The 14,009-nt window shown below is 35.1% G+C and overlaps 1 protein-coding gene and 1 pseudogene across 2 annotated transcripts in view; one reads left to right on the top strand and one right to left on the bottom strand.

The window, feature by feature from the left end:
• FBXW7 (F-box and WD repeat domain containing 7, E3 ubiquitin protein ligase) overlaps nt 1–14,009 on the bottom strand; it is a 253,699-nt gene that overhangs the window by 170,545 nt on the left and 69,145 nt on the right. For both annotated transcript variants that reach the window (XM_006884471.1, XM_006884470.1), the window contains one exon: nt 4,949–4,954. The gene's annotated coding sequence lies outside the window, so the exon portion shown is untranslated. The remainder of the gene's footprint in view (nt 1–4,948; nt 4,955–14,009) is intronic.
• The window catches only part of LOC102867662, a 112,676-nt pseudogene that overhangs the window by 29,531 nt on the left and 69,136 nt on the right, over nt 1–14,009 (top strand).

Here is a 14,009-nt window from a genome sequence, read left to right as displayed (position 1 = left end):
AAGGACATCATGCTTGGGAGGGTGGAGGGACGGCACAGGAGGGGAAGGCCCTCTATAAGGTGGATTGATTCAGTGACTGGGATAATCGGGATGGGAGTGTTGGAGACAGTGCAATTGGCACAGGACAGAGCAGAGTTTAGGGCTGTTGTACATAGGGTCGCTATGAGTCGCAAGCGACTCAACGGCACATAACCACAACAACAACAGCCTATCTAATGAACACTAGTAACATTATGGATTCCTTTTTTATAGAGATTGGTGTAAAAAATATGTTAACTATGGAATAAAACTTTTTAGCAAGATATCTTTAATACAGAACATATGAAAAATTAGCAGTGCTGGAATTTAATTACAGGTCTAATGCCTTAACAATCAGGATAACTATTCATCCTATTTACAATAGTGTTATCACTAGATGCTGTCAGATCAATTACGATTCACAGTAACCCTATGAACAATAGATCTGAACCCTCCCCTTTTCTATGCCACCATCATCTTTGGCTCACTTAAGCCAACTGTTAGAGTCACAGTCATGGGGCCAAGCCATCTCACTGAGGATCTTCTCTTCCTTCACAGACACTTCACTTTTCTGAGCATAATGTCCTTTTTCTAAGGACTGGCCCCTCCTAACAATATGGCCAAAGTATGAAATAATGTTTTACCATCCGTCCCTCTAAGGAAATCCTGGCTTTATCCTCTTCAAGGCATGTTAGTTTATTCTCTTGGCAGTGCAAAGAATACTTAGTCTCTTCTCAACTCAAAAGCATCTTCTACTTCTGCCATCTTCAGTCACTATTCAACTCTCAGATACATAGCAAGACAGAAAAGATCATGGCCTAAATTAGGCAATTTTTTTAAAAAAAAATTTTATTGTGATTTTAATGAAAGTTTAAAGTTGGATTTTCATTCACTCACTGTTGCACAATTTCCTCTCTCTCTCCCTTTCCCCTCCCCAGTCCACTTTGCAATACACCTCTTATTCAAGATTGTTGTCTTCCATATAATGCCTAACATCATATTCCTTTTAAAGTTCTTTCCTTCATATAATGCAATGCACTCTTTTCCTATTCTCCTCCCAACTTCCATGTCTGCCCTGCTATAACAGTAGTGTTATGCAATATTTATCCTTTTGTGACTGAGATATCTCACTCAGTATATTTATTATCTTCCAGGCTCACCCATGATGTGCAATGTTTTACGGTTTCATTGTTTTTCAATGTTGTAGTAGTCCATTGTGTGAATGTACCATAGTTTTCCTATCTATTTTTTGCTGATGGACACTTGAGTTGCTTCCATTTCTTTGCTATTGTGAATAATGATGCAATAAACATGGATGTGCATACATTTGTTTGAGTGGCTCTAGTTTCTTTATAGTATAATCCCAGCAGTGAAACTGCTCAGTCAAATCGTATTTCTATTACCAACTTTTTGATAATGTGCCAGATCACCTTTCATAGTGGTTGCATCATTTTACATTCCCATCATTAGTAAGTGTTCCAATCTCTCCACAACCTCGCCAGCATTTGTTGTTTGCTGTTCTACTAAACTTTGCTATTGTTGCTGGGGTGAGATGATACCTCAGTTAGTTTGATTTGCTATCTCTCTGATAGCTAGGAATTTTGAACATTTCTTCACTTGTTTGTTTGCCATACAATTGTCTGCTTTAGCACATCCAAAAACTTCTCCAATAGGGTAAAAGGGAAGCCACAGACTGAGAAAAAGTATTTGGTAATGACATATCAGATAAGGGACTTATATCTAGAATTTATAAAATACTTGAGCACCACAACAAGATAAAGATAAACAATCCAATTAAAAAATGGGCACAGGATATGAACAGACACTTCACCAAAGAAGACACTCAGATGGCCAAAAAGCATATGAAGAAATGTTCAAAATCCCTAGCTCTAAGAGAGATGCAAATCAAAACAACTGTAAGATATCATCTCACCCCAGTCAGAATAGCAAAATTTAACAGAACAGCAAGCAACAATGCTGGCGAGGTTGTGGAGAAACTTGAACCCTTATTGGTGGAGTGTAAAATGTTGGAACCACTGTGGAAGGTGGTGTGGCGTTTTCTCAAAAAGTTGCAAATAGAGATAGCAGTTAACCCAGCAATTCCACTACTGGGAATATATCCCAAAGAGACCATAACTAGGGAGTTCTGGTGGCCCAGTGGCAGGAAGCTGCACGGCAATCCCAGAGGCACACAGTTCAAATCCACCAGATGTTCTGCTGGAGAAGGAGGGACAATCTCCTCCTGTACCAGTCAGATCCGATTTGACAGTATACGCACACAAAATAATAAAATAAAACTTAAAAAAAAAAGAGACCATAACTGACACTGAAGCAGATATATGCACACCCATGTTTATCACGGCTTTGTTCATGATAGCAAGGAGTTAGAAACAACCTAAGTGCCCATCAACAAACAAATGGCTAGAGAAGCTGTGGTATATTTACACAACGAAATACTAAGCTGCATTGAAAAACAAGGAACTCATGCAATATTATTCAATATGAATGACCCTGGAGGACATTATGCTGAGTGAAGTATCTCAGTTACAAAAGGACAAATACTGCATGGTGCCAATGTTGTAAAACAGGACTGACCTCGGGGTTGGGGGAGACTGAAAAAGATGGATTCAATAATGTATACTGCATTGAAACAGATGAGGGCAAAAAGTGTTTAAAAGGGATATGTGATTAGGTATCTTTCACATGACAGGAATCCAGAGCAAAGGCTGCATAGTGGAGTGGACCTGGGGGGAAGGTTTGTAAAACAATGAAAGAATTTTTCTTTTACTTTTCTAAAAGGTAGTTGAACTGGGGGTGGGGGTGGGGAAGGTTGGGAGGGAAGAAAAGTGCAACAATGGGGCAAAAAATGTCTGCTTTGGTAGTCTCTTCATATCCTGTCCTCATTTTGCAACTGGGATGTTTACCTTTTTCTTGTTTAGATATTGAAGTATTCTGTAAATTTTAGATGAGTCCCTTACTAGATTATTGCCAAATATATATTTTTCCCCAGTCTGTAGGTTTCCTTTTCACCCTTTTGAGAAGTTTTTTGATGTGCATAAGGAATTGATTCTTAGATGGTCCTATTCATTTATTTCATTTTTTCCTGGTTGTAGGTCAGGTGCTAAGTCTTTAAACTAAGTCTTTGCTCCAGTATTTTCCCAATACAAGACCTCTTTTGATTTCCTGTTGCTGGTACCATGTCTGATGACTGGGGATCCAAGAAGATGAAATTATTGACTACTTCTAGCTTTGTTTCCATTTATCATGCTGTTGTCTATTGGCTCAGAGGTGAGGATTTTGTTTTCTTGATGTTGAGATGGAACCCCTATTGAAGGCTATAGTCTCTGATCTTCTGCAGCAAGTTTCTAGCAAAGTTGTGTTATCTGCATAATGCAGCCTGCTGATTAATCTTCCTCAGATCGTGATGCCACATTCTTCTTCACAAAGTCCACCCACTCAAATTATTTGCTCAGCATAGAGACTAATCATGTATTAAGAAAGAATACAACCCTGACTGTAGTATATATTTTACAGCAGGCTTTTATTATTGTTGTTGTGTACCATCAAGTTAGAACCTATTCATAGAAGACCCTCCAGTAAGTTTTCAATCACAGAGGAGGTGACTGTCCATCTTTCTCATGGAGCACTTGGTAGCCACATACATTTGTAAACTATGCAAATAGCTATACACTATTTGCACTAGGCCACCCAAGCTCACTAATGAGTATATAATACTTTGTGCTGAGCAAACTCATAAACATACATTCTCACATGGAAAAAAGAAACATTTTAACATATTCTACAATCTCTGATTCTTTAAAATTGCATCTTTGCTTCTAATTTTAACTTCCATAGCTTGCAGGAAAAAGTTAGTTACTTCTCACTGGTAAACTGCCTACTCTTCAACAGACATTTAAAATGACACTATACAATTTGATCAAGGTCACCAACAAATGATTGGCAATTCCAAAATTTAATCTATCTCTTCCACTAACTCTTAAGAAAATGCAGCTCATCTTTGATCTCATATTACAAGAAGCAGAGTTCATTTATCTGAAATACTGTCTAAATAGTGCAATCTAAATACAGAACAATCATAATACCTTAGCATCTTCTTTTAAAAAAATAATTATTGTGATTTAACTGAAAGCTTCCACAGCAAATAGATTTATCCTACAATTCTTCACACATAGTTTGTTTTATGATATTAATTGCAATACCCTGGATATTACTGCACCTTCCAATTTAGGCCATAGCATGTTCATTTCCATTAGTCCTCTGTTCTACCCCATAACCTGAGCTTTATCCCTAGACAAATGTAGCCCTATTCACCTATTCATCTCACATGGCTGAATTTTCTGAAGAATATCTGTCTATCTGGTATTATATTCATATTATGAGCTTGTCTACTGTTTGGCTGAAAAATTGTTCCACAGGTGCATTCAATTCCAGGTTCAAAGGGTGGCTAAGCATCAAGAGTCTTGGAAGTTCCACAAGTCTAACCATCTATCTTCTTTTATAAGTGATGATAATAAAAAATAGTGAGCAATTCTGATATTCCCTTTTTCTCTTCCCATTTGCTTGTTGCTGTTGTTATGTGTCCTCAAGTTGCCTGCAACTCATAATGACCCTATGTACATTAACTCTGATCCCTACCCCATCCTGAGCCAATCTCATCATCTCCAGTAGACCAGTCCCATTTCTCCAGTCCATTTCTCAGTCAATTCATCCATTCCTGGGTCTACCTCTTCTGCTCTGTTCATTCACCTTTCCAAGCATGCTGTTCTTCTCCAAAGACCATTTCATTCTGGCCACGTGCCCAAAGTATGTGAAATGGAGCTTCAAAATCCTTGCCACCAGGTAGCAGTCTGGTTTCACCCTCTCCAGGACAGATCTGTTTGTTCTCCTGGCAGTCCACAGTACGTTCAACACTTTTCTCCAGCACCACAATTCAAAGGCATCAATCTTTCTTCTATCATTTTTAGTTATTGTTCAGCTTTCAGATGCATAGCAAGTAACTGTCAAGACCAAGGCCTACAGACTGACAGCACTGCTCTTCAGTACCTACCAACGTCCTTGCAGTTCACCTTTTGATTTCCTGACTGCTGGTGTCAAGAGTGTTGATTATGGAACCAAGCGAGCTGAAGTTGTTAATAATCTCAATCTCTTCCAGCTATCATGATGCTATCTTCTTGATGTTGAGCTCGAATCCATATATAAGACTTTAGTACTCGATTTTCTGCAGCAAACACCTCATGTCTTCCTCATTTCAGCCAACTTATGCCACCTGCATAATGCACGTTGTTGGTGAGTCTTCCTCCAATTCTGATGCCACAGTCCTTTCATAAAGTCCAGGCTCCCAAATGATTTGTTCTATATCTCGATTGAAAAGGTATGGAGGTAGGATGCATCTCTGACACACACCTTTCCTTATCCTGAACCATGCAGTGTTTCCTTGCTCTGTTCTGTCTACTGCTTCCTAGTCCCATTTGCTTACTCACTGCTAATAAGCTCCAATGTGCACCACTATGTTGCAACTTGTATTATTTGTTAGTAATTCACATTTGACATTTTTCAAGATATATTTAGACACATCATTGACTACACCTGAAATGATATTTAGCATCTCTTATCTTCATGTCTGGAAGCACGAGTGGCATCCATTTCCTGAATAACATGCCTCTGGAAACTATGAACTTTGATAAAAGTCAATGGTTGTAGAGGGGCTTCAGGCCTTTTGTTTATGGGGTTGCTATGAGTCATGCTTGACTTTAACACAATCAACATCTTCATGTTACCATTATTCACAGAGTTGGTGGTTGTTTATTGTTGGGCTCCCCCCACCCCAGGCCCCACTTCCTTAGGAAGTTTGTAGAAACTATACAATAATTAATTATAACAACCAATGCGTAAATTATAACAGTCTTTCATAATTAATGTATAATGTATTTGGCATCAGGGTAAAGAGCAACACAATAATGGTAACAAGCACTTTTTTTATCAAACACTGAGGGCTCAAACATTAAGAGTAATTATCATTCAAGCACATCACAAACAATAGCTGTCTTGATATTGTGGTTTGAAGTCCACATACGATGGCAAATTTTATGTTTTATTTCTTCTATTATAAATTATTTCAGTATTATAAATTTCTTTCAGAAATTATCTTTGGAATAGCAACTTTAAAAAAAAAATGTGTAAAGGCAGAAATCCAATACCTTTTCTTCTCACTTATTGGCCATCTTGTTATCTGACATACCAAATTTATGGCAGTAGTAAAACCTATTATCCAACTAGTTTGCACATTAAGGGTATATGTCTGATATGAATGCCAAGGTCCAGGGCAAATGTGACGGTCATGGTTATGTATCAGTCTGGCTCAGCCATGATTCTTAGTGGTTAGGCAGGTAAGTAATGACGGAGTCCTCCATTTTAAGTCTAGATGTGGTCCTCCTCTATATTCTTTTAACACAGCTTTTCACAAAACAACCCAATCTTTGGGACATAATTATGTTGATAAGTGAACAGTTAATGTATATAAAAGGCAAAGTACATTACACAGCACTTACCCACTAGACAGAGGAGGAGGTGGTGAGGGGCATAAAAGTCTCAAGAACAACTTTAAAGTAGGCAAACTCTGAGGTATGTACCCAAGTCTCATTGTTCTTTCTGTACCTCTTACTGGCACTATTTTACAAGCATTAGGCTATATGTATCTAAAAGCAGTGATCATTAAAATGTAATAAGTCTTAAAAATTATTCTATTTGTTATTATATAGGTTTGAACAGTAATTTTTTTTAATTGCTATATCCTTAGATGTGATTTTAAAACAAGTTAAATGTTTTCATCACTTTTTCTTATAAATGATGAACTTTGGTTTCATAAATGCTCCTAAATCTAAAAGAAATATTTAAAAAACAAGAAAATGATACAGCACAAGTCACTAGAATCAAGAGCTTACCACAATTCCTGTATTATAATTAGAGATACAGTTTGAAAAATGATGAGATTCATAAGTGTAAGAGCAGATTAATTCATTTCGATAACATGTACCAATGTGCATAATTTTCTATTTTAGAGACAATGCTTTCACAGTCAATAATCAGTGCCACATATACAGATGATAAGCAAGTGGGGAGCAGAGATTGTATTTTGTTATACTTAAGGTTAGTAGTACTTATGAACTTTTCATGAACTAGTAAACTAAGTACCAGATAAGTCTTAAGTGTTACAGGGACTTTACATTAACTATAAAATTGCTAAGGCTACTCAAAACTGAAAACAAAGACGACAAATGAGAAATACATACTGTTCTACTTAGAAAATAAATGCTGCTGCTTTAAGCGGCCAGCAGTCTCACATCAACTCTAGGCTTCCTGCAATCACAACATCCATTAGAGTGTTCCATAGCTCAGAGCAAGCAAGCAAGTGGTTGTCAGTGCAGCTAGTAAATCACCTGATCCTATTACAAAATCAATTACTGCAGTGCATTTCCATTGCTACACAATCTGATGATGACAAAATGATATTGGATAGCTCCTACAAGGTCAAGAAAACTGCTAAGAACATCTTTGTTTTATTTTTTTTTAAAAAGCATTGGCACTAGTTTAATACATCCATTTTAACTGTACATTTTCATTTGAAATAATTCTATGTAGTTACCTTTGGTAGCCTGGGACATCCGATGGATATTCTCTGCAACTGGTCTGATGTATAGCTACAAGAGAACACATCGGAGCAGCAGGTCGAACGGCTCAACCTCTTCATTAAAGAAGAAATAATGCTGCAGGCACAGCCACACATTGACTTGCTTATTAGATAAGTATTTTACTTTAAAGAAATCAGACTGGCAAAACACATACACACTCAAAGTTGGCAAACTGCCTCATTCTGCAGCTCTCTGGCTGGAAGAAATGCTGTTAAAAAAGAATAAAACAGCAGCTTTCCCACAGAAGATACTGGCCACAAACTCATTACCAAGAAAAACTCAGTAGTAAAAAAGGGAAGATCTCCCCAGCTTTCCTGTGGGAAGAAGGTAAGGTGCTTTAATATTTCTTTTTCTATTAAAACCCACGTAACTTAACAAAAGAGCAAACTCAATTTAAGATACCCCATATTATACTAACCACTCTTTCTGTCCTCCATCAGTTTAGATCTGTTTGCCTATGCCTTGAGCTCAGCCTATCCAACCTATTCCCTCTATAAATGCATGCTATCTCAACAACCAACAGGAATGAGCCCCACCCCTTTGTCCCCATACACAGTATTCAAGAACCGTTCAATATCTGGAAAAGAACTGCTGCTGCATTGCTTTGAGAAACAACAGGGAGCAAATAACTGGATGGATTCTTTAACTTACCAATCAGAAGTGCTGACCTTTTAGGACTCTACAATTGAAGAAGTCTGCCAAATACTCACAGTAAGAAAAATTAACTTATTTTACCTCTATAATTCACAGAATAATGTTTTAATCTTCTTATTTATCTAGCCCACCAAAACATAGGTACAATACATTTTTTTAATACCACAAAGAGTAGCTTAAACAAATCTTTTGAGGTTGGTGGTGAGGAGAGAAGAGTAGTAGTAAAGATATGCAAGTAAATTCCACGTGAGTATTGTGATTAAACTTAAGGAATAAAATTCTGTAGGGGAAAAAACATGTATTCAGGTAATCTTGAAAAAACATGTTAATGCAAAGGGGTTCTTGTTATCATAAATGTTAAAGGGGCTCTAATAACTCAATAGTACCCAACTATAATGAGAAGAAAAGGGCATTTGGCTACAAATAGCTGTAGATAAAAAGTGAAAAACCATAAAAAAAAACTTTTTTGATAATGAAACACAGTTGTCTGCACTTCATTAAAAAGAGGTTTAAAAATCTTGAAAACTTAAGCAATATTATTATTAATATTAATATCAAGTAGTAATCATATTCATATACTTGAAAGTCTTTAAATAAACTTTAAGTAACTGTAGTTGAATCTATATGCTTATCAATCTTTGTTAAGAGCATCCTTGTTTGGGGAGAAACAGTCTAAAAATTAAATGTGAAAAAAACAACCTTGAATTAAAATGTATCTTTCAAATTTTCTATTCACTATGGCTTTGAATGGCTCTGTATTTGTGTATGTCTTATGCTCAATTTCTTTCTTGGTTTAAAGCTAAAAAATGAGCCATAACTGCCTCTTTCTTTACCTTGTACTACCCATTTAATATTCATGTTATATTTAAGTTTCTAGAATAGCTAAAAACCAGCATGCATTTCACATTAAAATTTGATAAAAGCATCTGTAGGGAAAGGCTATGGAAACAAACAAGCAAAATAATGCAGTAACCTTTTACTCGCCTGGTGAAGTTACTGTCTGCTGCACAGAATTTTAAATCCTCATCTGCAGATGCAATTGAGCTGGTATTGTCAAGAATTCTGCTTTACCTATGCGGTTGCTAACAGCTATTCATTGAAAGAGCACATTATATGAAAAATTTCAAGTACTATCAGTTTAAATTCTTGTATGATTTAACAAAAGAACTTCTAAAATCTAACTACACCTCTGCTCGGTCACATTTTCAGATGCATGTCAGACGCACTGGAAAAAGGTCTTATTGCTGCTGATGCACTCCTCCAAGCAAATGCACTTTATGGAGAAGCTAACAGAGGTAATGGAAAAAATTAGTATCTAATGTTAATGTAAAAAATGTGTATCATGCATTTAAGCCTCATATGATTTATTTGCCAACAAATGTTTATCATGCCCACAGTAATATGGCATTTTTCTTTTTGGTGTTACTATTAACTAATGCCTTTGCCAAGTACTATAAAAAAGCTTCAGTAAGTATATTAATGAAAATCAGTTCTTTTACCAGCTATTCAGTTTCAGTACTGTTTTTAAACAAAACCATAAAATAAAAGATCCAAAAATACAGATTGACTGTCATAAATGTACTAATTTGGATTGATTCACCCCGCAACGCACTCTCTTGCCCATCCCCCCTGGCTCTGACATTAGTTTTAACAAAAATAAACTATAAGCAATAACAGCCACTTTCATTATTTATTATTTTTCTTTCTATGCCAACTAACTTAATGTACTGCTCATTGTCAAGCTGCATACAGTCAGAAGAGGCAAATCAATGAAGTAAAACTTTAAAAATCAGAAAAATTTTGTTTAGAGAAAGTTTTTATCTTTAATTGTGTAGTTTTAGGTATGTTTTAAAAAGAAGAAGGAACATTTATATCTGCTTACTAATAAATGTGTCATGAATATTTGTCTTTAATCAACTACAATTTAAAGTAGTCTTTCACCTTTAATGCCAAGTACCTCAATGGCAAAATACTGTTTAAAAGAAAAACCAATCAAACACTATTTCCACTGAAATCTTAAGTTATTTTTCTATTAAATGTAATCCAAGAATTAAGAAACCAAAGATAATCCTGTAACAGGGGATCAATCCTCAAAGGTATTCATCTACAAAAGTAATAGTAAATTAACATTAATATTCACCTATTTATAAATATAAATATGCAATTATACATATTTAATTTGGATACAACTGTTTTCTATACTTATATAGTATGTAAATATTACATGTTGTTGTTGTTGTTGTTATGCGCCATCGAGTCGTTTGCGACTCATAGCGATCCTATGTACAACAGCCCTAAACCCTGTGCCAATCGCACTGCCTCTGACATACATAACATAAAAGCATTACATACACATTATACATATGAAATTTAAAGAGAACTGTAAATACTACATATGTATGTAAGTATATATTACATATATAATAATATTTACATAAAATTATATATAGTATCTAATATGTTGTGTGTGTGTGTGTGTGTGTGTATATGTTGTTGTGTATCAGAGTCAGAATCGGTTTTCAGAGACAGTTAATTGCACAGGAGACTGTCCATCCTTCTCTTGCATAGCTGCTGAAAGACTCGAACTGTATGCCTTTTGGATTGCAGTGCAGCTTCTCCCAAATAGACAGATAGATAGATAGATGATAGATAGATTGGTAGGTAGGTAGATAGATAGATAGATGATAGATAGATAGATAGATAGATAGATAGATAGATAAGCAGGCAGGCAGGCAGACAGGCCGACAGAGGCAGGGGTGCAGAGGGGGAGGTCTGTTTATCTATATCTCACAGGACAAGCAATGTTCCATTCTGGTGTACACAGGAATGCTCTAACCAACTTGAAGGCACCTAACAATAATACTCAGTATGTATGTATGTGTGTGTGTGTGTGTATGTATGTATGTATGTATGTATGTATGTATGTACGTATCATCAAAGTTTTTTGCTTATACTTTAGGTATAAAAATACTTATATTTTAAAAGCAGGGATTTTAAAATACTCATTTCAGAACACCAAATACAAAATGTTTTTCTATTTTTTTCTATGTCATTTTTAATATTCAACTTTCATTCTTCCTAGAAACTAAGTACAATTATCAGTTATGTCTCAGAGTAATGTCAAATACCAACATTTAATTTTTTTAAGTAGTAGATAAGTTACTTCTATGTAGCAAATCATAAAAAAAAAATCTGTTTTAATACATTAATGAGAGAAACTGTTAAGGAAAAAGATGAGTTTTTATTTTTTTCATTTATTTAAAAAACCTATAAAGACCATTCCTAAAATTTAACTTGCCTTTATAAAATAATAACTTTAATTTTCCTTCCAGAAAAGAAATCCAAAAACTTTTTTAAAAAAAAATAAGAACACATATCTAAAGATATGACTGTTCTGCAATAATAAATAATCAGAAGACAAAATTTTTTTTAAATCCCACTTTTAAGGCTTTATGAAAGGCAATTTGAGAAATTACAGTAGAGTAACTTAATCATTTTACTTAATAATTTCTTACTGAGAATATGCTTAGTAATTATTAAGCTTTATAGGAAAGTGATGACTTCTTATACTCTTAACTTTATGTGCTAGCCCACATTTTCCGCTATAAGTACTATAAGAATACTTGTCAATAAATGCATCTGGTTCCATTCACTCATTTGTATCATCTTTTAAATACTTACAACTCTTACTCTGCAGTCCCTGTCTTATAAGATACATATATTGTTGTTGTTGTGTACCATTGAATAGGAACTAAATGATAACTAATTCTTCAGCAGGTTTTCAGGAGCAGTAAATTACACTGGAGACGATTACCTATCTTTTTACTAAGCAGCAGCTGGGGGATTCAAACCTCATACTTTTGAATTAGCAGTGAAAATCATTACTCATAGCAAAGCACAAAGCAGATAAAACTTCCTCTTGACTTCACTGAGTTTATATTTCCATGTGAAAAAATAAAACAAATGAAATACAATATTTATTAGGAAAGCTGTCAAGCAAAAGGGAACAGGACTAGCCAAGAATATCCTCATTAGAAATACAATGAAATGTTTAAAAGAATAGGCCATTTTTAAAATGCTGAGTAGCAACAGTGGCAACAAAGATGTGATAAGGAAAGAAAAAATGAAAAATGTAATTTTCATTTCATATATATAAAAGTAAGAGAGTTATAAATTTCTATATACTTACTTGTTACTCAGTCACTAAGTACTCATCTATTGTGAAAACTTGCTTTATCTTTAAGTCCTTTTAAAAAGTTAAGCCCCAGACATCATGTTATTCCCTCTCCTACCAAAAAGTTCACTGTTGTTATGTTCCGTCGAGTCAGAAATGACTCATAGCTGACCCTCTAGTATGTTTTCAGAAGCTGTAAATCACCTGGGCGGAAACTGTTCATCTTTCTCCTGTGGAGCAGCTGACAGATCCAAAGCATGTGCCTTTGGGTTGGCAATACAACTCACTAAGAATCTTTAAATAACATGGTCGCTAACTTACACAATCACAAAATCACTATTATCACAACTGTCAAAATTAACTATGTCACCTTAGCATTAAAGAATAGTCATTCAGTATGTTTCATGTACTTGTACAGTTTGCCTGTTAATTATTATACTGATATAACCAAGAAATCTAAGCCATCCATTTTTGTTATAGACATTTTGCAGGTTTTAGCCAGACTCAATCTGTGAGTCTGGTGTGAAATGTCTATAGATGGACTTTATTTTTTACCCTCTGGACAACGTGATGTAGTACGGACCAAATTCCTTCTAATCAATATTTTGGTGTAGATTCCTACTGTGGGACTGTAACACATGTAGACACTGTGTACACTCTAGGTTTTAATCCATAGACATACTGCCTGCACCAAGTGAATTCTTTATTATTATTTATACATGCCAGATTTATCTGCCCATCATTCCACAGGGCACAGAGTGACCACTGCTCACCAGGCTGAGCAGGAAGAACTGAAGCATTGGTGCACTTCTACTAGATTCCATTCTGTCTTAGTGGCCAACAATCAACTAATTTTAATTGGGTAGTATCTTTCTATTTTGACCACTTGTCTTAACACTCCCCTGTGCCTTTAAATGAACTTTCAACTCATGTTATATAAACATTTTGAATAAAATTTACTTTTTATGTAAAAAAAAGTCATTCAACATTCAAATTTCCTAAAATGTCTCAAAACTTTCTTTTTACTTCATTTATCTTAAATAAAATCCAAAGTATACTTTGCACAGTTACTGTACTTTGAAAATCTTTTCTTCTAGAGCATTTCCTCTCTATCTCCTTCTGGTTTTCAAAACCAGATTTTTTTAATAAAAATTGTGTTAGTTGTTCTATATACCAAAACTGTCTATATGCTTCATCACTGTGTCACTTCCCTATACTTCAATCTTTGCTATTTATTTCCTGTAAATGTTTTTATAATGACACTAATTCCAACATTTTTAGTAGAAATACCAAAGATATACACAGCAGATCACAGTAGTCCTTCTAGCTCCAGAGAATTAAACAGCAATTTAAGCGATTTGTTAATTTTCAAATTACTTGAACTGAATTTGACATTTTTAACAAGGTGCAATAGCACTGAAAAGACAGAAGAGGGAGCTATAATCTCTAGTAAT

The sequence above is a fragment of the Elephantulus edwardii genome, unplaced genomic scaffold (assembly GCF_000299155.1).
Source record: "Elephantulus edwardii isolate Elephantulus edwardi_28Jun2011 unplaced genomic scaffold, EleEdw1.0 scaffold00034, whole genome shotgun sequence".
NCBI classification, from domain to species: domain Eukaryota; kingdom Metazoa; phylum Chordata; class Mammalia; order Macroscelidea; family Macroscelididae; genus Elephantulus; species Elephantulus edwardii.
This window is presented reverse-complemented; position numbering and strand designations above follow the sequence as displayed.